At 42.0% G+C, this 24,137-nt stretch overlaps 1 long non-coding RNA gene across 1 annotated transcript in view; it reads right to left on the bottom strand.

Annotated features, from left to right (window-relative positions):
• The window catches only part of Gm40056, a 77,647-nt gene that overhangs the window by 36,816 nt on the left and 16,694 nt on the right, over positions 1-24,137 (bottom strand). Inside the window, exons 3-4 of the long non-coding RNA XR_003954487.1 lie at positions 11,452-13,126; positions 7,788-7,883 (exon numbers count right to left, since the gene is read on the bottom strand). This is a non-coding gene — a long non-coding RNA (predicted gene, 40056). The remainder of the gene's footprint in view (positions 1-7,787; positions 7,884-11,451; positions 13,127-24,137) is intronic.

The following is a 24,137-nucleotide window of genomic DNA, read 5'->3' as shown; positions in this document are numbered from 1 at the left end:
CTTTGTCAAAGCCTGAGATGTTTCCACTGCTGTCTTTATCCAATTATCTCTTTGGGGGTAATGCAAATACTGCTAGAACGCCAAGGAACAGTTTGAAAACAAACAATTTGTATTTTGTTCACTTAGTAACAAAAGACAAGACAATCAGGAAGTAATTACTCCCTTCAAGGCTTACGTGGTAAACACCCATTGTCACCAATTTCTGTATTTCTTTGAGTGTCTTTTTACTTCAACAACTGTTTTACTGAGAAATCCACGGAACCTGTAAGGCAGACAGGGCTGCCTGGTGGGTAGAGAGTTAACTCCCCCACCCCCTTCATCAAATCCTGAGTTTGCAATTAGGGGCACCTTTCACCACCCCAGCCTCTCCCGTTTTCTTCACTTAAGGAGTTTTTTCTCCTTACTCTTTTTTTTCCGTTGTTGCCTGTGAGGACTCTCATCATTTCTAAGCGCTCTTTCTGTAAGCCTGTCTGGCTGCCTCAGCTACTCATTTCTGTTTTCTCAAGACCAGTTAATACAAGCAAACTAAAGAAAACCGCACTTTCCACACAACACTTCCTCTCTTCCTATCCTAAATCAAGATCTTGATTTATTTTTCCTCTTTCCTCTGTTATGTGGCTTTGTAGGCATTTCATTTCAACTTAGAGCCCCTGTCATCAAGCTGTTAAATACAGTCATAAATATAACAGGTACTTAGAAAAGACTCCTCTGTGTGGGTCTGCAATATAAGAGCCTGGTATCGCTGCTCTCATTTGGTGTCTGACCCCTTTATTTAAAGTGGACTGTGGCTCAACTCAGCGCACAGGTATTAGGTAATAAGACAGACAGCATCTAGGTTGTAAAACATTTGGGTTAGAACTCTCCCTCATCAACAGCTGGTATAGCCAAGCACTGCAACTGGAGACTGTAATTATTGGCCAGAGGGATCTAAATACATCTGCAAAACTCAAAGCCTCACGATATTATTGTGTCTGAATGGGCTGATCAGTTACTTAGGAATGACTTCTGTCTCAGAATTTAAGACAGTATAAAACCTGCCTAAGATATAGATGGAGTCTTTGGAGCCGTAGCCTGTGCTGTCTCGTTAGAGTGCTTATGTTACTCTTGTAATGAACTTTGCCTATATCCACACTACCCTGCATACGTGTTTAATCTGAATGTCTTTCAGATTCATTTTAAATTTTATTTGTGTGTGCCAAGCATTCCTGCATGTGTGCATGTGTGAGTTTGTGTGTATGGGTGAATTTGTGTGCTTGGGTGAGTTTGTGTGTGCGTATGTGTGTGTAAGTGTGTGTGTATGTATGTTCTCAGGTATCTGCTGAGGCCAGGCATATTTGATCTCGTGGAGCTGGAGTTACCAAGGGCTTATGAGCCACCTGACTGACGTAAAGGCTCAGGTCCTCTGTGACAGCAGGAAGCACTCTCTACCGATAAGTCATTTCTTTAGCCTGCCTCTAAATTCTTTTAATGGAAATCACAAGGAGCTGAGGAGAATCCAAAGCAAGTTCCTGGTGAAAGGCACATTAACCAATAAAGAAGAATGTTTGTGAAACATCTCATGCTCGAAAGGCAAACGGCAGGCAGCTGAGGCAAAATATTAAGGTTTATTTGGTCAGCTTTGACAATAGTCTGCTCTAGACCTTTGAAAATGTCTCTGAAAATACCCAGTTATTACCCCAAACCTATAGTTAGTGTGCACTGGAACAGAAGAGCTTCAGATAGGTCACCCCACGGTGGAAACTGGGGACAACTCTGCACAGAGTAAGAACAGTCATTGGAAGAACACTAGGTTGCCTCCTTAAGCAATACAGACTTCTCCGAAGTCACTTTGTAAAACCAGGATTAACCAGATCACATGGCTCACCGGATCACGGTTTGACCAAGACTACTTCATTATGCATACCCTTGCCCTCTGCCATAGTTCTTTCTCTATTTAAACTATAAGCTCGTCTTGATTGTGTCAGTCAGGGTTCTGTGGAGGAATGATGCACTGACTCACGTGACCCACGCCTGGCTAGTCTAACAGCGGCTGCACACTGCAGAGGCCGACAGCCTGATACATGTTAGCTCCAGCATGCTAGATACCTCAACAATCCCAGACTTGTAATGAAAGCCTGGAGGATTCCTGGAAAGCCACTGTTCTCTGTCCATCTTGGAAGGATTAAAACCTGGACTCTGGGGTCATTAGAAAATAGTTAGAAACCCTCACCAGCAAGGGGGCAAAGGTAAGCAGGCACAAAAACCCACTTTTCCCTGGACCTCCACATATCTGGGCTTCCAGTGGAAAGTTCTTCCTCCCCTCAGCCTCTCAGCTAATCCTTCCCGGAAATAGCTTTACAGACTTATGGTTCCAGATCCAATCAAGTTGCCATCTAAAAGATGAGCCTCCATTTTCCCAACAAGGCTCTATTGGCTAAAAACTTTCTCTAACTGCCCCCATTACTTTCTGGTGCCCATGCTAGAACTAATTTGTTGTAACCCTCTCTAGAGCCAAGCCTCTAGCCTAGGGCTACAGCTACATAACATGCTAATGTGATATTTATTGGAAACTTTTACAAAGATTTTGAGGGAAGAAGAATGAGAAGGTAAGTGCTATCTTGCATACACAGAAACTTATGTGTCTGTCCACAATGTCAGAGCTTACTGAGTAACATTAAATATGTAGGCTCCATTGGTTTTGTTGACTGTAATTTACCTAGTAGACCTTTGCTGGCTGTTCCTGCCATAGGTTATTTTATAACAATATTACTCACTATTATTAACTCCCAAATCACACGTTGCAGTGCGTGGGTGCATGCGTACGTGCGTGCCTACATGTGTGTGTGTGTGTTCGTGAGAGAGAGAGAGAGAGAGAGAGAGAGAGAGAGAGAGAGAGAGAGTATGCAGTATCTATCTATCTATCTATCTATCTATCTATCTATCTATCTATCTGTGTATATGTAAACACACACAATGACTACAGAAGGGCTGAAGAAGCTGCAGAGTTCAGAGAGGCCTACTGGGAGCAAAGGTAGAAAACTCATACAGATGCAAAGAGAGATAAAAGATTAGGTATTAACTAGTTCAGAGAGCTTCTTGTAGAGCAAGCAGTAGGGTCACAGCTTAGGCACAGAAGTCATAGGACCTTGAAGGCAAAGCATGGGATCAGGTATAGACAGACAGATGGGAGGATGCACAAAAATGATTCTAGTGGGCCTTGTCAAGCAGTGGGAACCATACTAAGATGAAGCCTCAGAGACAGGACAGAGTCCTCTGCCTGTCTGTCCCTTGATGCACACACAGGTGGTAGACAGCACACACTGGTGGTTAGGCAGCAGGTAAGTGGAACTGTCACACCACAGTGCATTGCAAAGGTAAGAGTCTTTGTAGCCATTGATGGTTTGGTGTAGTCAACAAGTTCTTGGACTGGTTTTTGTAAGGCGATATACCAAGTGCCCTGATGGTCCCACTCTAGTTGGTTAATTTTATAGTTGGCACTTCCATATTGGTAGTAATGAGTTATTTATCAGTCTGTGCCTCTTGGTTGCTTCTAGATAGGTAGAGATATTTGTGCGCGCACACACACACACACACACACACACACACACACACTCACTCACACATTCACACACACTGCAGAATAATTCTGAGGCAGAATAGAAGAACTTAGAAAATTAAAGAAATGTGTAAAGGAAAGCTTGATGCCTCACTGAAGCTTCTCATTCCAGCACAATTAACAATATTTCCTTTGGAGTTTGCCATACAGAGAAAAATCATTATTTCATATAGAGGTAATTTAAATAAGAATATTAAAATAACAACAAGCCATGCTTAAAGCCCAAGTGCAAATGACCTTTGAGGATGGCCTTCCTCTTTGCCCAGCTATAGGGCTATAATTCTCTAGGACTCGCACCACAAACACATTTGCAGTAAAAGGCATATTTTAACCTCCTTATAAAATCCTTTGTGACCCATAGACTTATCTCATCAGACTAAAATTCTATGCAAGACACCTTCAGAGAAACCTATAATGTTATTTCTTTAAAGGGGTGGTAGTGGTAGTGGGGTGTTTCTTAGCAACTATGAGGTATAACTGGAGAGCCGCCGAAATTCTTTATGTGATTACTGCTGAGACTTCTGTGTAGCTGTCTTTGGGAAGCCCACACCAGTGCTTGGATGTCCTATATTGTTCCTAAGTACCCGCTTTTCTGTTAGCCACAACATTTAAAAATATACTAAAATTTCTTTATAATCCCCACACTGCTGCTTTGTCACACAGACAGAGAAGGAAGAAATAAAACCAGCTACTAATGTTTATGTAGATAATCTGAACAAATTGACAAAATGCTCTTGGAACTCACTGTAGCAAAGTTGTAGGTTACAACATTCATATACAAAGCGAATCATTTTCTTATGTGCCAGCAATAAACAAGTGGAATTTGGATTTAAAAATACAACACCGTTCACATTAGCATTTGATAAAATAAAATATGTAGCTATAACTCTAATAACATATACATATATAGAGTAATTTGAAACATGCTGGACTATATGAGATCCTTTCTGTTTCAAAAAAAAGAAACAGAAATCACTATGTGAGGTCCTTTCTGTCTCAAAGAAGCAGCAGAAATCATGAAAGCAATGGTGATATTTTTCAGCATATAATTGGAAAAACTGATGTACTGGTTAGTTTTATGTCAACTTGACACAAGCTAGAGTCATCAGAGAGAAGGGAGCCTTGATTGAGAACATATCTCCCTAAAATCACCCTATAGGAAAGCATGTAGAACATTTTAAAATTAGTGATTCATGGGAGAGAGCCCAACCCATTGTGGGTAGGGTGACCTACTGGCTGGTGGTCCTAGGTTGTATAATAAAGTAGACTGAGCAACATGGGAAGCAAGCCAGTAAGCAGCAGCCCTCCATGGCCTCTGCTGATATCAGTTACTACATCCAAATTCTTGCCCTGTGTGACTTCCTGTCCTCACTGCTTTTGATAATGAACTGTTCTGTGGAACTGTGAGAAAAATAAGTCCTTTCCTTCCCACATTAATTGATATTTCATCCCAGCAATAATAACTCTAGCTAAGACAAGTTAGTTCATCCAGGGGATGGGATATTCAGCACTAGACAGGAATGAGTTAACAAGCCAAGGAAATATGTAGAGGAGCTTAGACACACAGTGCTGTATGAAACAGGCCAGGTTTGCACCTCACTGTGTGGCATTCTGGAACAGGCCCAGCTATGGAGACAATAGGCAGGAGGGAAGGTATACGAACAGATGAAACACAAAATTTCAGTACAGAGAAAATACTCTGTGTTTTAAATATATTTACTTAAATTATATTTATTTAAAATATTCTCCCATGCAGAATGCCTGCCATTACATTTTCCAAAACTTAGAATGTAGCACACCAAGAAGGAGTGTAAATGACAGATTTGGGATTATAATGATGTGTCAACACAAGCCTATTAATGACAGCAAGTACTGCACTCTCCAGGGGTGTTGGTAGTGTGGCATTGTGCGTATGGACAGGAAGGGGGATGTGAAAGAAACCTCTGTTCCTCCTGTCAGTTTTCCTGTCAACCTAAAACTAGTCTAAAATTTCTCTCTTTAAAAAAGAAAATGAAATGTATAGGATCATAAATTGTCAAATACTCAGAGATAAATCTAGAAAGATTCCATTAAAATTAAGAGCCCGTATTCATCCAGATACACACTGAGAGATAGAAATAGGAAGCCAGGAGAGGGGGTGATCCCATGAAAACATATCGATGAAGGTCTCTTAGCTAGAGCGTGTCAGGAACCAGAACAATCATTAAGAAAAAGACAGATATTAAATAAGCAAAAAGGGAGAATGGCCACATGGAACACATGGGAACACGTGACAATCAGACATGAGGGAGAGTCACCCAAGCCACCAAGGAGTATCAGTACCATAAGCAAGAAACTCCAAAAACACAGGTAACAATACCAAGTCTCTGTCTCAGAAGAGAGGGACAAAGGGAACTTATGTGTTGCTCACTCTAACACATACACAACTACACCCCCCGTACAGACCCCACATACCACACACATGCAACACATACATACCACACACACAAACACATATACATATTATACAAACACACCACACATACACAACATATATCACATACACGTAAACACAACATAAACACACTACATACCACACATACACATATACCCAGCATACAGATACCACATACCACATACACACATCACATGCTACATATCACATACTTACAACACTACACACACATTGTATCACCACAGACACACACACACGCAGGCACCATACACACACACACACACAAATACATACCACATATACATACACACCACACACGTGCCACATACCACAGATACACACATACAGACTACATACACACACCCCATGCTACATACCACACACTGCACATACCACACACACACATACTTTATCACCACACACACATACATCCCATATATACAAACCACATATCACACCCACACACAAACCACAACATACACACTACATACGACACACACACACACAAACACAACATACATATATCACATACCAGATACACACCACATTATCACATACCACACACACACACCACACATACTACACTCACTACACTATATCACGACTCTCTCTCCCTCTCTCTCCCCTCCCCCCACCTCTGCCTCTCCTCGGAGATTGGACTTATGCGTGCAGGGCTATGTGCTACACTGGGTCACAGCTCCATCCCCCTTTTACCTTTTATTTTGAGAAGGATTTCACTAGGTTACCCAGACTGGCCTTGAACTTGCGTTAGCACCAAGGAAGGATCAACCTGGAGTTTTCTAGCTTCAGCCTTCTTACTAGCAGAATTACAAGGCGCAGTCTGCATTTCCCTTTGCCCATGGTTTGACATTATATACTAACGTTCAATGTATGAACATCCTATGTGACTGATCAGTTATGAAAACAAATGCCCAGAAGCTGTACAGAAACGGGGCTCAGTGTATGCACATGAACTGGGCTCAGTGTACGTGCCTTTCGGGGTTTCTATCTGAGCCGACTCATGATGGGCTCTTTTCAGCATCAATGAATAGTCAAGGTCTTCAGACAACTTGTTCCTCCTTGATTCCTGGTTCCAGTCAGTCACATCGTGCCATTTCCCCCACATATCAGCAGCTTTGTATATTTTCTGGGATTTTTTTGGAGGGGGGGGTGGGGTGGGGAATAGGGGCAGTATTTTTTATTGTGCGAAGGCAAAAGTGAATTTGTTCCAACACTGCCCTTCCTTCTGAAGAGGGTTAGTCTGGATGTCTTTGGTACTGCTTGGAAATGACACTAGGTGGCGCTCCTCCTTTTCAGTCCTCGCCGCCTGCTGGCAGCTGAGCAAAGGGGTTTTCCAGCACACGTGAGCCCTTGTGTTGCCAGAAAGGACAAGGTCATGCCAACCCGGAATGAGAATGGCGTGGAGAAGTCTGTCCTTTGGAGGAGGGTGAAGAACATCCTTCCTTATGACAGCTAGGGGCTTATTCAGCTTGCAGGTAGCTGTTCTACTTCTAGACAAGCCTCAGAAACTGATCAATCAGTACTTCCCGAAGGGACCCAAGAGGAGCAGAGTCCACGACCTCGCTCTCTCTGGGCAACCTTGGCTCAATCCTTCGCTGGGGCAAGCATTTACTGGTAGCCCATAAAGGGCTCAAACAGTGTCTGCTGTCCACTGAAGGGTGACGTTATATCATTTTGCAGGGAATGGGAGAAAGAAGGGCAGGTCTTCAAACTTCACGATCCATATCCTCTACTTACCCTTCCTAGCTGCTGGGAGACCCAAGAAACAAATATACGTGGAGATTGGCACCAAACTGCCTCCAGTTGTCCCCTACCCCAGGTGACTGTAAATTTCTGGAAAAAAAAAAGTCTCTGCTTCAACACTTTCTGTGCTACCCATACATCCATATATGCGCCCATCCACCCACCCACGGAGGAGCCTCCAGGCACGGCCACACTGCCTGCTTTGCTTTTCCATCTATTCGTTAGCCCTATTTTACCGTTGTCTGTTACTCCATGAGGTTGTGTGCACCCGCTGTGTTTAAAAACATTGCCCTTAAGCACATAGATGCTTTGTAATTGGTCCTGGATGACCCAGAGATCCAGCTGAATCAGTCTTCTGTAAGCCTGTTCCCACCTGTATAAACTACCCTATTCCAGTTTGTCAATTTGATTCTCTCTGTAATATAAGCCTTTCCTTGGGGGGAAAATATCTCATTAAAGTACTTTTGATCTGAAAATCTCCACCGAAAATTTGGAGAAGAAAAATGACTGGAGAGTTTAACCCTGAACTTTATGGTTGTTAACAACCACAATACCTGTGGTCACCCTACTTTCTCCCATCTCATGAACCTCTCTGGGACCTTTGGATCTTCCCAGTTCCCATATTCAAACCAAACTTCGATCCAATGTTTGCTCACCTAAAACCCATTGATGTATTAACCAAACTGAAGACCTTTCCTTCATAACAAACCGAGAGAGCAGAGATAGGACAATCCTCTCTTATGGCAGCAACCAACTTGCTTCTCTACGATGAAGCTTTCACCTGCTCATCTGATCCTGTAGCTTTACACATCTCTGTCTCAAGTTAGAATACGCCGTCCTCTTCCTATCTGCTCATGGTTTTATAGAGAACAAAATGCTTAGGAAGATGATAGACAGAAGTCTCCAAGAAAATCAATAGACCCTCTAAAAGTCTGGGATCTGAAGCTGAAGTTTTGAGTCTGGAAAAAAGGGGAATCCCTCTTACCTTTGCCACGATGACTGTCTAAAGAGGCGTGGAGAGTTGTAATTGTCTGTACTAGGTTTCTTATTTGTTGCAAGGAGGAGTGAAAAGAGGCCATGGTTCTCATTCTAGAATTTCCTCTGCTTCCCGAAGCAAAGACCTCCCCTCACTTTTAAACATGTTCATAAAGGGAGTTGCCGAAGCAGATTCACCTAGGAATCTCAGAGGCTCACAGCACCACTGTACATTGTCAGTCCTGCAGACCAAGGTAGTTTTACTTGTTTTCATTAAGAGGCCCCGTTCCCTCTACTAGCCTGGTCCATCTTCCTCTCCATCTTTACAGTTGCTGCCAGACAGAAAAAGATGGCAAAGGAGATGTGTCTGCTGCTTCTGTTCATCGTGGCCCTTTACAGAAACTTTGCTCACATTCCAAATGGCTCGCTACAGGCAAGCAGAGGGTTTGGGAAGCTTGACTGATCGGGAGGCACATGAACCTCTAAGGGACAGTTTGCTGTGTTGGTCACTGGCTGGAAATTCAAATTCCCATCTGGGTTTCTGTTCCATGTTCCTACCTTTTCTGGAAACATTTTTCATTTTTATTCTTTTAACCAATTAATTAGTTGATTAGTTTTTGTGTGTGGTGTACACACAGGTGTATGTGCATTTGCGTGTGGGCAGGCACACACATGTGCGCACACACAGAAGCTATGAGTCCATGGCAGGTGTCTTCCTCAACTGTTCTCCATCGTATATTTTGAGGCAGGGTCTCTCACTGGCCTAGAGCTTGCTGAGTTTACTGATTAGTGTTGTTGAAGTTTTAATCCCATCCCAGGATTTCTACCCCTCCCCTCCTCCTAATCATTCAGTTCCCAGATAAAAGATACACAACTTTTATTATTTGTAGTAAGCCTTAAACAGCATAATAGCTGGGCACATATCTACCTTCTATGCTGTTAGAATCTACTTTCCTATCCATAACCCTGCGTTATTACTTACAACATTTCATCTGGACTGCTCTTAACTCCAATTGGCCAGCCGTTTTCATGACTCACCTAACCCATAGTGGCTTCTTCTCCATGCAGTCACTGACTTCTCCCCTAGTGGTTCTCCTACTACTATAAGCCTGGGAACCCTAAACCACACCTATGTCTCTTCTGCTGAGCTATTAGCTGTTGACATCTTTATTCACCAATCAGAAATAACCTGGGGCAAGGCCGAGTAGTGTCACTTGGTTTTACAAGCAGGCTCGGGAGGAACCAGTATTAGCATTAGAATACAAGCATCATCAAGCCAACCCACCACAGATTAAGCTGGGCTGGCTGACATTGAGGTCCAGTGATCTTCCTGCCTTGGCCTCCCCACACGTTGTCACATTCAGCTTTTCATGTGGATGTTGTGGATATGAACTGAGGTCCTCATTCATATGAACTTTACCCATTGAGTCATCTCCCCAGCCATTTCTCATTGTTAAACCTGAAGCTTCAATGGTTAACCCTTTACCAACTCTTTGAATGCATTCTCTTCTCTAAAATTTAAGACCTTTGTTCTCACTAAATATATATATATATATTGAATTTTCCTTGATTTAGACTTTCTTTTACTGATCAGTTCATGCATCACTTTCTGGCTTCCTTTCACGAGTGTGTTGCCACATACCCGAGGATCTTAGGACTCCAAGTTTCCACGAGAGACTACAATTCCCAGTATTCCCTACTCATACACCACTTATGTCTAGCTGGGCCTGTTGACTAATTTTCAACAATTGGATTTGAGCAGAATAATTTTGTAAAGATATGGGTATACGGTGTCAATGGGAACACATGTACCCATAGTCTCTTTCCTCATATGCAGATGCTAAGAAGAAAGAATTGCTGGACAGAGAGGGTCTGGGCTCTGAAAGGCCTTAGGGACCATAGCCTCACCTTGAGCTATCCATAGCTATCCTAGGAAGATAACTTCTACAGGGATTGCAACAGAAACATGGAAGTCTGTGATACAGCCTCATCTCTCTTCTGACTTGCTTTTCTTCTGGCAACCATCCCACTGTTCACTCTCTCTCTGTCTCTCTCTCTGTCTCTACCTCTCTGTCTCTGTCTCTCTCTCTCCCCTAAATAAACTATTGAAGGTTTAATGCCTTTCAAAAACTGTTTCTTTAACAAAAGTCTTGAAATTAGAAAAGACTTCAAATTTCCATGAAAAGAATTTGGAATTGTAGAACCCTTGAGAAATAGAGAGAGGGATGGAGAGAAACAGAAAATTACTTGACCATAGCTTTTAATCATCTATAATTCATACCTAATCATTTGTTGACACTTACATACATTTTTATTGAAATTTACATACATTGTGATAAGTACTGCATTGAATCCCCCACCCCCCAACTTTTAGATATCTCAAACAGGAATTATTCTGAGGAAATCTGGCAAGCTCTTTCCCTTTTCATTCTTTACATGTTTTAAAACACCCACTTATTTTCTCTAGAAATCACAGCTTCATCATTTTTCTCTATATCCCAATGAGCTATAAACTGATATCTGAAAATTTATGTATCTGTCTATCACTAATCTACCCACCTATCGAATCCTCCGTTGCTGTTCAAAGATATTTGAGACATGCTGCATATATGTGGGTGCTCCAGAGAAAAGGAACCGATAGTATGTAGATAGTTTGAGTCTGCTATCTCTCCCACATACTCACGTCTGAACTCTTGGTCTCCAGCTGGGGGTTCTACTGGGGAAGGCTGTAGATCCTCTAGGTGATGGGGTTTAGCTAGCAGAAATAGGTACCAATGGTAAGTCCTTGAGGGTATAATATCCTCGGCTCCTTCTCATCTAGCTCTTTCCTATTAGAACCACCATAGAATGGTTTCCACCATAAGCTCTCAATGCCACAGAGCTGCTTTGTCTTGCCCTGCCCACCATGCGGTGGACTGAAACCCTTGAAACCCTGCACCAAGATGAAGCTTTCCTTCGTTAATGATGCTCTTGTCAGGCACTGTGTCACATTCATGAGAAAAGAAAGTACCCACCTCCTGGCGCATGTGTGTGCATGGTGTGTGTGTGTGTGTGTGTGTGTGTGTGTGTGTGTGCGTGTGCGTGTGCGTGTGCGTGTGCGTGTGTGTGAGTGTGTGTGCATATGTGTTTGTGTGTATGTGTGGTGGGATTTATTAATTGGCTTAGCAGACCAGAGGCTGAGTAGTCACAGGAGCTATAGGCAGAGATCCACAGAAACCACTAGCTTCTCAATCAAAGAATCAGGACTAGTAATACGCCCCCATTCTGAAACTGAAGGCCTGGAAACTCCCCAGAGAATTGCTGGTGTGAGTCTACATTCAAAAGCTGAAGAGTCTGTGATCTAACGTTCACAGACCATAGCAATAGCAAAAGTGCATCTGCTCAAAATGAGTTTTGTGTGCCCTTGCTTCTGCTTTTCCTTTTGTTTGATCTAGGCTTCAAGCTTACTGGGCGAGGTCATGCACATTCAGAACAGGTCTTCCCAAGTCAGTTTCCTGACACACATACCGACTGTCTCTGGAACCACTGTCCGACGTAAGCCCTAAGTGTGCTTTAATACTTCTCTAGATGTCTTTCAATCCACTCAACCTGGGAACCAAATATTAACCATCACAGACTATCTCCTACATGTTTGTTATTTCCAAAGAACTAAGCCTGGCAACTTTCATGCAGCTGACACTTAATAACCACATATTTACATAATGGATGCATACCAGTCTTCTAAATCTTACATATTAACTACTCCTTTCATTTCTAAACCTAACTATCAGAATCAAGCATAATTTGATACCACATTAAAATTTCTGGAGCTAGGTTTCAGAAATGTCTATTTTCAACAAGCTCCCCAAGCAATTTGGAAGCTGCCAGCTTGTTACCAGCCTGCAGACTGGAATTTGAAAACCAAGGACTGCTGTATCTTTCTTCGCCCCAGAATCCTACATTCCCTTTTCTCCACCTGTGTACCACTCTAACCATTTTCTCTTAGCAACCAAGTAACCACGCTGGCCCATCTTGAGATGCTCACCATGAGATAAAGACATGCTTTCAAAGTCTTTAGAAAATAACCATGTCTACAGACATCAAAACTTTGTCCTACCAATCACCTGCTTCCTGCAAGTGAGTAACTACTTATACAACTCAGATAATCATAGAACATGGTCTAGATACATTTCAGCACATGGCATCCTTACTCCATGACAGACTCATTAAAATCCCCACACTGACCTTCATCTGTTTTGTCTCGTCTTCATTTCTCCCTAGCACTTGGGAATCTCACCTTCTTAGATAACCGGATTCTGCTGGTTTTGCAAGCTGAGCCGACCTGGAGCATCCTCTTCTGGGCAGCCTTCGTAAAGAGGCTGTTGAAGGAGAACAAAGCAGATTCAAGAAAACGGCCATCTGGTTTCCATGTTGCAGATGCCCACATGAGCCTTGAAAAACTCCAGCAGGGGAGGAGGTGGAAGATCCCGTGGGCTGGCTGATGAAGGGAGAAATGAGGAGGAGACTCTTTCCCCTCAGAATTCCCACAGTTGAACCGAGTCTTCATAATGGCAACCAGGAAGTGAGAACTGGTTGACATAATTATACATCTAAATTCTTAAGTAAACAACCTTATTTTTATATTTATAGCCCAGAGACGAGTGTGTGGCCACCTTCCTATCCTAGCTCTTTGGAGAGGATCAGAACGAGAACCTTTGTCTAATTCCCTATATTCCCTTTTGCTTGTGTGTTTTAGCCAAACTTCTGCCAAGGCAAAAGGAACTCTACACGTGTATGTCATTAAGCGCTACATATGTTATATATCATATGCACATCCATCCATATATATAAAATACAGGGTAATCTCCTATATCTACTGTAGACATGGTAAAAACCAGGGTAAGAAATATAATTTTATTTAAAGTTTCATTTAAAATGTTTAGAACTTTGGAAGTTAAAAAAAAAAAAATCTTAGCAATGTCCTAATCCGATCAGTCTCGTTTTAGAGGATAAATGTAAAACTCAGAGAGGCAAATTGCCCTGCCCATGCACATACAAGTTAGTCAGGACCAGATTTATAGGGGTCTGAGTGATATGTGCCCTAGATCTCTCCTAAAAGAAGAATTTGTTGTTTCTGCTGCTCTGAAGGCAGATGGCAGCTAGCCTTCAGCTGTCAGCTTCTTTGAGACTTTCCTGGGTTAGTCCATATCCAAAGACCCACTGGAGTGCAGAGGACCAGCCTTTTGACCTTGCTTGGGGACACTTTAATGGTCACTTTATCTTCAGACATCCTTGTTGGCTGCATGAAGCTATCAGGTTGGTAGTGGATCTACTTTTGTTGATTCCAAGGGCACTACTGAATATATTTCCTATACATTGATCTTCATTGTAGACCTTTATCTTCAAATAATCTGATCTGGAGCAAGAATGAAATAAGAATGGATAAGAATTATTATCTTTTTGTTCCTGAGAAAATATCCATTCTGGAATTGTGGTGTGCATGTGTGTGTGTGTGTGTGTGTGTGTGTGTGTGTGTGTGTTGTCCACGCATGTGTGTGTGTCTGTCTCTGTGTGTATATGTTTGTGTGTATGTATTTGTGTGTCTGTGTATATGTATGTGTGTGTCTGTATCTGTCTGACTGTGAGATAGACATATGCATATGCATTATAGAGGCATATCTACATGCTTTCTTGGTCTCCACACTTCTAAGAGCTTTGGAGAGGTGAGGTGGAAAACAGCTCCTTTAAGAAAAAAAAAGTACAACCCACTTTAAACTCCCTGGCAGATGCATGTGCATTCTCACCACCCGCCAAAATGCTCTGGATTTGCAAATGAAAGACACACACACACACACACACACACACACACACACACACACTAGCTTATTTTTAATATGCTCTAAGCAGTTCAATGGTTGGACACTTCCAAACCTTCCTGGGGCTAACACACTCTCCCCTCTGACATTCCTGAATTATTTCTTACTAAAATTTGTGTTTCATCTCTGCTGCTCCAGATTCAATTAGGGGACTGCTTTCCCCCTATTCTTACATGGCTGGTTCTCTGTCTTCCCCAGCTCTCATGGGTGTATCCTATTGTTTCTCTGGCATGGCAATTCTAAACTGTTGTCTTCCCATGGTTCTTTGCCCAGGAAATCTAAACTCCCTCCTTTGTCTCCCTGTCCAGCCATTGGCCACTGGCAACTTTATTTACCAATTAGAGCCACCTGGGGACAGGGACACTCAGTGGCTCACACTCAGATGTGTGAATTCTCATGTGTGACTTTGGGAGCCGAATTAAAACAAATAGCATTACAACCAATCGACAACACAACCAGACCATGAAAGAAATGCTGTCACATCTTCAGACAGTAATTTTCAGGCATGCAAGGGGAAGCCACATGACTGACTCTTCTGGTTCAGCAAAGGTCTGAGGGTTCATAGAGGGCAGGTTGTGCTGGAGGCTCTCTGAATGCAAAATGCAACTCAAGGACCACGGCCAGCAGGCAGGTAAGGTGGAAGGATATCCAGGAGCATAGCACTGGGGCTTTCAGAAACCACAGTAGGAACAAGGAAGAGTAGATTAGATTGGGCAGAAGCAGCAACATTTTATATCAATAACCTAGAACAGTAATACTTGTGAAATTCCTTATTTGATTATTTTTCATGTTTTTCCCCATACATGAATATACCATGGTTTACCTGATCTTAGGCCAAGACCAAGAAGTGACAAAGGGCCTTACAGGATTGGTGCCTTTGGAATCAATGGGCTGAGGCTGAAAGGCAGGTCCAATTTGTGTGTCTGTATATGTGTGTATAAATGTAGAGGCTAGAGGACAACCTTGGGCATTCTTTAAAAGCTCTCTGTCCTGTTTTTGAGAAAGGGTGTCTTGGTTAGTTTCTTTCTGTTAGCTTGACACAAGCTAGAGTCCTGAGAAGAGGGAACTTTCATTGAAAGAATGCTCCCTCCAGATTGGCCTATGTGTAAGCCTGTGGGGAATGTTTTTGCTCAATGATTGATGGGGGGAGTGGGGGACAGGCCACTGTGGGTGGTGCCCTCCCCTTGAACAGGTGATCCAGGGTTGTATATGAGCAAACAATGAGGAGAAGGTCAGTAAGTAGAACTCCACAGCCTCTGCGTCTCTTCCTATCTCTAGGTACCTGCTTTGAATTTGTCTTCAAACTCTCATTCATGGCGGACCACAATCAGAGCATGTAAGCTGAGATTAAACCCTTTCCTGGTTTCTCTGGTCATATGTTCTATCTCAGCGATAGAAACCCTAACTAGGACAGATGGTCTTTCGATGTTCTTCAGCTCATCAAGTAGGCTGCCTGGCTGCCAGCAAGCTCCAGGGATCCATCTGTCCCAGCTTCCCTAGCACTGGGATTGCAAGCTGCCGCAGTGTGTGGGTTCTGGAGATGAAGCACAGCGCACATGCTTATGTGGCAAGCGCTTAACTCGCTGATTATCACTTCCACCTAGCAATATCAACTTAACAACAAATGGATGGTCAAAAATCTCCTCTTTTATATTATTAAATGTGAGACTAATTCCAAGTGGAGATGACATATTTGGCTGTCTCCTCCATTGCTTCTTTTCAGCCAGCACGATTGATCCTATAGATTTCCGACTGCTGTAGACAGGAAGCCACAGCTCTCACCTTAAAGGGTGAGAAGAGGTGGTTAATCTGAGTGAAATATGGCCTGGGAATTTAGATACCTATTACCCCAAATTCCACAATCCAATATGGTAACAGTTTAAAGAAACTTCCTAGTAACAGAACACAAATTCATAAATCAAGATACTTTTCAAATGCATTAATGGAATATCAGGTAGGTGGTTTACAGCAAAGTGTGTGAGTGTGTGTTTCTCTGGCATAGGCCTCACATACTAGTTGATGACATCTTAGCCATTGGGTTCATAGAAACTGGTTGCCTGTTTGTTACTGCACTAAAAAGTTTTTAATGTTTGAGTCACAGAACGTTAGGTCAGGCAAGGAGGTATAGAAGGCATGGCTGTTAAGGGGCTATATAGATAGCCTAAGATAGGTTCTAATGCAGCACTGGAGGCAAAAATTACAACCTCTCCACAACCACTGAAGAGCTAATCAATTAATCAGCCTGGCAGAAGAGTCAGTAGAAAGTATGTTTCTTCCCAGGAACTTCCAACATCTTCCTCCTAATTGGTTTTGTTGCTTCAACTCCCTTCAAGGAGACTAGGACCCTCCCACAAGAGGTTCCTACCCTGCTCTGCCTGTGCCTCCCTTTGTGTAGAGCCTCAATACTGCCTGGCTCTCTGTCTAGCTTCTCTCCTTCCCACATTCTCTCATGCCTTGTATGGGCCAGTCTCTCTGCATAGGATTCGTTGTAACCAAATGCAGATTTGTTTTCAGATGGTAGGCCCATCAGAGACTTCTCCAACCTCTCTGTCTGGGTTGAGCATCTCTTTGCAGAAGACTTGGCTATGTAGATGTCTGTTCCACTCTAAAGGGTGCTGGAGGCCACAGACTAGTCCCCATTCTTGAGTCCAGGAAGTCTAGTCTAGGTCTGACTTAGAGAATGATTGAAGGTTTTCACTAACTCTGACAGCGACAGTGGAAGGAGCTGCCTGCCATGGGTAACTGGATCTTTCTGCTTCCATTTTCCTTTACTCACTGAGGCCCACAGCGGGTAAAAGATCCCCCAGTGTCCCTTTGGAGGCAGGAGGAGGATGAGGAGAGGACCTTTGTTCAGCTCCAGATGGCAGAAGCTGGGATAGAGCCCAACAGCTGTGTTTGGGTGGAAGTCGAGGGGGGCAGATGGCCTGATGTCTGTTTGCACACAGCCCGAGAAATCACCGTCCTGATGGAAGACCTTCTCTGAGGCTAACTCAACAGGACAGTGATGGAGCAGGGCATGTGCCAGGGCAGCCACTGTGTTAGCATTTACTGCTCAAACACTGGTCAGCACGATTCCAAGGCAGCAAAAACTGAATGCTCTGTGCAGAAGGCCCCCGTATTCTTCATGGCGGCTTTTAACATTGCAATCCAAACAAAGCCTTCTCTGTGTTAAAGCCCCATTAATTACTATCATTTAACAATTGGTTTAACAAAAGCAAGCCTCATTAGGTTTCAATCTCATTTTGTGTAAATTTGGACAGCCACTGAAGTATTCACCCAACCAGCTCTTATGGGGGTGGGAAAGAAAAGTTGGGGACTTCTTAGTTGCTCAAAATATTTTATGTGTGTATAAATGTATTTATATTTTTATCGATGTATTTTGTATAGTATATAATGTAAATGTATTTGTATAAATGTATACATTTGTATACTGCATTTATATTATTTGTATTTACAGAAATACAAATATATTTTTGTTTATGTATACATATATATTTGTATTTATTGGCAAGTAAATCATTGCAGAAGAAGCTGAAGGTGAAACTGATACCTCTTTACTGACGGTCCTTCTTCTCTTGATCCAGGCCCAGTCAGTCCTACCTGTATTCTGAGGATGTGAGGATATGCATAGGATTTATATTAGTTACCAGTTTGGGTACTATATGAGACAGCCCCTCCAAATAGGTCATGTTTTCTTCATCTGAATTGACTGTTTTTTTTTCCTAATTGAATATTCAAGCTCTGACTTAAAAGCGTATTTTAATCCCTGTTCTTACTAAAATTGAGGATTTGAAAGATATAATGCCATTAATTATAGGTATTCATTCTTTTAAATAGTTTGATGTTTCTGAGACAAAGCCTTACTATATAAGCTTGCCTCAAATCTGTATGCCTTAATCCCCCTAGTACTGCAATTACAGGTGTGTCTAACTGAGTCTGGACCTCCAATAATTTTCTTAAACAATCATGAAAAATCAAAATGAATTGGCAACACACTGACGAAGAAAGAGTTCTTTCTCCTTCCCCATCACACATTCCTGCTTAGCAGGTGCAAGGAACCTAGAAAGCCTTGGATTATTTCTTTCGTGTCTGCCCTTCAAGAGTTCCCAGCTGCCAGACAGATCTAGCTGAACTTATCCAATGAGAGCCACTAAAAGTTTTTATAATTAAGTAAAAATTTAAAAGTTAAACATTCAGTCCCTTGTCTCGGGGATATTTTAATAGTTCTATGGGCACACGATTTAAGTAACTCCTGTACTGGATGGCACAAATACATAGCATTCCATCACTGTTAAAAGCTCCACAGCATTGAAGACTAACTAGGCAATTCGCCCCAGCGCCGGTTCAGGCTTGCTTGTTTTTATGACTGAATTGACCTGTTGTCTGAGTTTATTAATCAGTTCAGTTGGAATAACTGTATACTCAGGCAGCTGTGGGAGAGAGGACAGAAGGGGTTTGTTCCATGAAATGGTAATAGTACAAGTGTTGAACAATACTAATAGCTGATATCTACTGAGCCATCTATGCTGTGCTGAACACCTAACCTGTGTTATCTCATCTTCTGCACAACACACAACAGCCTGATTATCCCAGGCCATCAGGAAAGCAAATTAATAGCAGAACTGGAAAGGGCCTCTAGTGTCTGTCTATTCAACCCTTAATTTACAAAGCTCACTCTCTAGATTTTGATTGGATTCAATTGTGTGGCCTTGGACAAGTACCTTTTTATGCTTGAGTTATCTTATAAGAAAAAATGGAGACTTTTATAGATATTATTGATGTTTCAATCTATGAATATAGTTCATGTTAAGTACTAAAAGTCTAGTTAAGTGCTTACTGTTGATTATTAAATACAGTCACGGAGATTCCAGAGGGATTAATAACTTGCACAAGTTCACATATTTAATGCCAAACTAGTACTGTTTCCATCACAACAAATGATCCCTTCTTATATAGAAGCCATACTGTGTCCTATTCCAGCCACCATCAAGCTTTGGCTTAGCTTGGTCCTTTTTGCCTTAATGGCTTGGCAGCCAGTTGCTAGTGTCCTGGGAAACATGAGTATTTTTGCTTTGGCGAAGTCAGCAATGACTTGTGATAGCATCTGGGGCTCCCTGGATTGCTGATGTGTGGAGGCTAGCCTAGATGATCTCCAACATCCCTGCCATTTAAAATGTGATCAGATGATTTGAGCTAAGAGATCATGGCTAAATCAATGAGGAAAGATCGTTTGACATAGTTGTCTGTATGTTAAGATTAGAATCTAAGAATCCTGTCTCCTAGAAGTTAAGAATAGAACGCTTGTTGGCAGAGTCTGAGGTGAGTGCTTTCTTTATATAAAAAATGTTGAGGAGCAACACATGGTGGCTCATGTTGCCATCCTGGCACTCTGGAAGCTGAGAAAAGAGAACTGAGGGTTCAAGACCAGCCTGGGCTATACAGCAAAGCCCCCTTCTCTGGTATGTTTAAACTGACTTAGACTCTGTACATGTGTACAATGAACACATGTGTGAAAGTATCAAACAGCATTCCATTTGTATGGATAATTTTTAGGTTTTTATATATCAGTTAAGCATATTTAATTTCAGAAAATTTTCTGCTGTAGGGTAATAGTGGAGTAGAGAGAGCTGAGACGGAGAACATATTCAGAGACCACTAGACTAGTCCAGGCCTTCCAGGGGCCTATTTATACCATGCCTGCAGCTAATGCTTCAGTGGTCAGCACGAGTGTGGTCTTGAGTCAGGAATAAAGATGTCCTCCTTGGCTCTGTCTTCAGTTGTTGCCTCACAGGGTATATTGCAAAATACCTGAGTTTGTTTAGGAGATAACTCATCTGTCTGTTTGCTTTGTAGACTGAAGATGAAAATTCTGTTGAACCTCAACTCTACAGATCGCTGGGCAACTTGTGAGTGGTTGTTTCCTCTTTTATTGTAATTTGGTATTTTCTTTTTCTTGTTGACTGGTACGACTCTCTGAACAAAAACTTCAGTCTATCCCTAGCAAAGGATGCTCTTTAACGTGACGTTCATTAGGCGCAAACACCACCTCTAGTGGCCTTTTCAGACTCTTTCCTACCCTTGTTTCCTATTATTCAATTTTTTGAAAGGATATGAATGATCTTCAGATAGTTTAGCCAACTTGTTGATGAACGTAATCTTAGCACTCTGAAGACAGACACAGGAGCACCTCAAGTTTGAGGGCCATTTTGGTCTATGTAGGTAGTTACAGGCCAGGCAAGGCCACAGCTGATAAAGTCTGATGGGTCGTGAAGTAGGGGAGCATACTTGATTAGACTGTGCTCAGCTCTAAGTTCTTTCCTATTCTGTAAAACTGGTTTTCAGGCCATGCCTTGCTCTGAGTTCCTGCACTGTGCAAGTGAGTAGTATTTGGCCACCTGAATGCAAGCACAGAGGCAGGCACCTCTATCCACATAGATACCATTACCTGTCCAGTAATACATATGAAAGACAGAGATAAATAAAAGGGGTCATCTGTAATATAGCCAAATGGGACCATATGATTACAGGGGCATGTTAAAGCCATGTCAGAAAGGCCAGGCCCAAGAACTTATTGAACACAGTAGACCAAGGAAGGGTCTAATACTCACAGCTGTACCCATAAAGAAAGATACCTAATATAGCAATGATAATGGCTCTGCCAACCTGTCACCTGGCTACCCAGTATGTATATAAAGGGACCAATAGGCAAAGAACTACTTTTGGGGCCTCTGCTACTGATACAACTTGTTCCAATTATTGCCCATCTGTCCATACATTTGTCTGATCAAAGTAGACCTTCACCTTGCCTCCACAGTATTGTGGTCCCGCCCTGTTCATGGATTCTATTTTGTCTCTAAAGCTCTGCCCAACTCCCAGGCCAGGCTCAAACCTTGTGATTTTACTTGCAACCCTGCAGCCCCTGCTCTGAACCTCTGGCGGCTTTCTAACTGTGTACAGTAGCAGTGACTCGCCTCATAATATCTATTAACTTAACTTTCTACCTCTTCTTCCAGGAAGGCCTCTGTGAACTCATCCAACCTAGCTGTGGCTTCTTTGAACCCTCTGTAGCCATTGTGTAATCTGTATCGATATGGATATAATTACTGTGTTGTGTGTGATTGTGTTTGTGTGTGTGTGTAAGAGAGAGAGACAGAGAGAGAGCGACTTGAGAGTTTATATTAATAATTAAGATTGAACAAAACGATCCCATATTTGCCCATGGAACACTATCAAAGGATATCAGATCCACTTGGCAAATTGCAGTAACTATAGCCAGTGTAGCTTAAAAATGTATTATTAAAAAAGTTCTGACATTTAGGAAGACATTGATATGTGTTTCTAGCAAAACATGCTCATGAAAACAATTTTACACTTTGTGCTGTGTTTTCTCAGGTCACAGTGACATCTGATATTTAAGAAAAATCTTATTTAAGATTCTTCAACTACGCCAAAATATTGGGGTTTTCATTAGTGGTAAAACCTTGGAAGAGTCTCAAGAACAAGCCTAATTAAGCAAGCATCCTATCTCATGTTGTGAGATAACGCACCATTAAATTGATCATGTCAGTAGAAACCTTTGACTCTGAGTTCAAGAAATCACGGGAACTCAGGTCAATTGACTTTTCCTGTTATGTTTACAATGCTTTATGAATTCTCAGTGAGAGGAGAATCTACAAACGTCTGTAAAACTAAACCAACAGGGAGAAAATTTAGAAAACTGTGTCAGGTCTAGATCAATACCAATAACCATCAACCTAAAGAAGAATTCCTGACACAAACAGAAATTTTAAAGTGTAAGTCAAAATTATAACACGCGCCTGCAATGTATCTGTATGGAACATCCTTAGCCCAGAGGCTGATTTCAGTAGGGCAGCTTTACGTGGGGATGGAGAAACTGTTCACTTGGAGTGAGATGGGCAACTTGCTGTCTAGGTCCCTGGTGAAAAGATCGTTTATCCCATCTCTTCCTCTCAGGCTTCAGCCTCCGTGTCTGAAGCTAGAGTTACAGGCTGAGCTACAAACCATCTTCGTTGTTTTTCCATTTGTCTTCTTTAAAACTCCAACACCCCTGACAGGAGAAGCAGACTCACCACTTGTGATCCTGTAACTCCTTGGCTAACTCTCCCCCTTGAATTTGTTTGTCAGACCCCTTTGTCTCCCCGGTAATTAAGAATAGTCTTCAACTAAAGTCAGTGAAAAGGCAGTCAGTATCGGACAAAGAGTTGCATGTCTGGGGCCTGGCTTATTCCCTGGGACCTTCTGTTACATAGTTCAGAATTTTATTTTCTGCATTTGCAAAAAGTGATCAATGGCGATGGTGAAATCTGTCCTGCCAGCAACCCAGGTGAGATGGCAGGTGGGAGTTAATGTGACTGTGAATTGAAGCCCTAAACAGTATTTAGCAAGTGTGTGACCCAGGAAACACGCATCAACCACAAAGATGGCTGAATGCTCACTGGGGAACCTAGCTGGATCATCTCACTGTAACTGAGCACAGAGCTGAAGCTGTCCTATTTTCATACGACTCCTTGTGTAAATGCTATATTTTTTCAGCCTTTTCTTTTTCAGCCTTTTCTTTTTTTAAGGCAAGCTCTCGCCATGCATCCCCAAGGGGCCTAGAACTCACTATGTAGAAAAGGCTGGCCTTGAACATACAGAGATCTGCCTGCCTCTATTTCTCAAGTGCTGGAATTAAAGGCATGTGTCACCTTGCCTGGCACTAATTTTAATTTCTTGGGGGAATTTGTCCGTTTTAACATTGTCATCAACTCTTTGGTACAAACTGTCATATCCTCTCTTGCATTTTTTATTTTATAGTTAGGACCTGTAGTCTCATCCCTTTTTACCGCCAACTTTGGTAGTTTGTATTTTTTCTTCTTTATTCTATGTTCAAGTTTTACCAATTTTACAGATTTTTTTGAAAACTAACTGGAGCTTGTTTCTGATTTTGTTCTACTTCTATCTCTGTCTCACTGATTTCTCTTCTCATCTTTATTCATGTCTTTTTGTCTGTCTTTATTTGCTTCTTCTAGTTTCTTAGAATGAAAACTTTAAATTGCTATTGTCCAGCCCTCCTTCTCTTTAATCACTAATATCACCCCTCTTTCTTTTTAATCACTGGTGTCCAGCCTTCTCTTAGTCATTAGCGTCCAGCCCTCCCCCTTGTTAAGCAACAAGTTCCCGTGGCATTGCTTTACCTCTGCCCCACATGCTTTGGTGTGTTCTATTCCCACTTCTTTGATTTGTCATTTGAATTATTTTCAATTCTTGATAGATAAAGCAAGCACATGAAAAATGTAATACAGATGTGCATGGAGTGGAAAGCAAGTTTGTCATCTTTGTGACAGACAAAAATAAATAGAAATAAGAGTTTTCCCAATCAAAGTGGTCCAAATGAAGGTATTTTAATAAGGCCTTTTTGTAGAAATTCTAATACAACATCTAACAAGTATTGTCATGACATAGAGATGATTCATTGGCAGAACACCATCAGGGCCTCTAGTAAGGGGAACTT

The sequence above is a fragment of the Mus musculus genome, chromosome 3 (assembly GCF_000001635.26).
Source record: "Mus musculus strain C57BL/6J chromosome 3, GRCm38.p6 C57BL/6J".
Taxonomy (NCBI): Eukaryota; Metazoa; Chordata; class Mammalia; order Rodentia; family Muridae; genus Mus; species Mus musculus.
The sequence above is the reverse complement of the archived record's forward strand: the minus strand, read 5'-3'. Positions and strand labels throughout refer to the sequence as shown.